Here is a 2,073-nt window from a genome sequence, read left to right as displayed (position 1 = left end):
TTCAGGCCTGCAACACACATCCGTTGAAAACGTGCGTGTTTGGTCCGTTTGAGTACATACCAGAGATACGACCAAACGTGCACATATGTTGTTCTATGTTAAAAGACACACGTGCGTGTTATTTGATCTTCCGTGTGTTCGTGTGTGTCCCACGTTTTTTGCTCCGTTTGGCACGGAAGCATGTTCGTTTTTGGGACGGAGCATGCACACACGGACATAATGTTAGCCTATGGGAGTCCAAATAAAACGTTCCTTGCACGGATGTGTGGTTATGTTGTCCGTGAGAAATGTCCGTGTGTGATGCAAAATGTCGTTACTACATGTCGGAAGACAGAGTAGCGGGATGAGAATGAACTCGGGTGAACTTCACCCGACTTCATTGTCATGCCGCGGCTCTGTCTGTGTGCCGTGTACTGATTAGCGGTCACCTGTGAAGGATTCACCGGTGACCGCTAATCCCCCAAGTGACTGAAGTCTCCCCCCTCTCTCATACTCACCGTTCTCCGATCACCGGCGCGGCGCTGCATGGCGTTCACACAGCTCCGGCGGCTTTTTCTAATTTGAAAAAGCCGGCCGCTCATGGTAACCACGTGTGCGTGTGGAATGGCCGTGTGTGCGTGTGAAACTTAACTGACGTGTGTGTTTGTGTTGTCCGTGTGAAATGTCCGTATGTGATGTTAAATGTCGTTGATACATGCCGGCTGACAGCAGACAGAGTCGCGCGCTGAGAGTGAACTCGGGTGAACTTGACCCGACTTCATCCTCATACCGCGGCTCTGTCTGTGTCGCGTCCTGATTAGCGGTCACCCGTGAAGGACTCACCGGTGACCGCTAATCACCAGAGTGACTGAATGGAGTACCCCTCTCGCATACTCACCATTCCCCGATCTCCGGCGCGGCGCTGCACGGCTGTTCTCTAAACTCCGGCGGCTTTTCCTCTTTTGAAAAAGCCGGCCGCTCATTAAACAATCTCGTATTCCCTGCTTTCCCCGCCCACCGGCGCCTATGATTGGTTGCAGTGAGACACGCCCCCACGCTGAGTGACAGGTGTCTCACTGCACCCAATCACAGCAGCCGGTGGGCATGTCACTATGGAGTATAAAAATAAATAAATAATTAAAAAAAACACAAACACATTTCCTGGTTCATCAATTTAATCAGCCCGACAAAGCCCTCCATGTCCCGCGTAATCCAGGATGGTCCAGCGTCGCTTCCAGCTCTGCTGCATGAAGGTGACCGGAGCTGCAGCAGACACCGCCGCTCCTGTGTTTTTTATTTCTAATAAAGGATTTTTCGTGTGTGTGTGTTTATTTACTGTAATTTACAGATCAATCATGGATCGTATCTCGGGGAGACGCCTGACATCATTAATCTAGGATTTAGTGGCAGCTATGGGCTGCCATTAACTCCTTATTACCCCGATTTGCCAACGCACCAGGGCAAATCGGGAAGAGCCAGGTACAGTTCCAGAACTGTCGCATCCAATGTATGCGGCAATTCTGGGCGTCTGCTGGCTGATATTGTTAGGCTGGGGGGCTCCTCATAACGTGGGGCTCCCCATCCTGAGAATACCAGCCTGCAGCCGTATGGCTTTATCTGGCTGGTATTAAAATAGGGGGGGACCACACGCCATTTTTTTTAATTATTTATTTATTTTACTGCACAGTATAGACACGCCCACCGGCTGCTGTGATTGGGTGCAGTGACACAGCTGTCACTCAGCGTGTGGGCGTGTCTTACTGCAACCAATCATATTTGCCGGTGGGCGGGGAAAGCAGGGAATACGAGATTGATTAATGAGCAGCCGGCTTTTTCAAAAGAGGAAAAGCCGCCGGGGTTCAGAGAACAGCCGTGCAGCGCCGCGTCGGAGATCGGGGAACGGTGAGAATGCGAGAGGGGTACTCCATTCAGTCACTCGGGTGATTAGCGGTCACCGGTGAGTCCTTCATGGGTGACCGCTAATCAGGACGCGACACAGACAGAGCCGCGGTATGAGGATCAAGTCGGGTGAAGTTCACCCGAGTTCATTCTCAGCGCGCGACTCTGTCTGCTGTCAGCCGGCATGTATCAACG

This window comes from Anomaloglossus baeobatrachus, chromosome 8 (assembly GCF_048569485.1).
Source record: "Anomaloglossus baeobatrachus isolate aAnoBae1 chromosome 8, aAnoBae1.hap1, whole genome shotgun sequence".
Lineage (NCBI taxonomy): Eukaryota > Metazoa > Chordata > Amphibia > Anura > Aromobatidae > Anomaloglossus > Anomaloglossus baeobatrachus.
The sequence above is the reverse complement of the archived record's forward strand: the minus strand, read 5'-3'. Positions refer to the sequence as shown.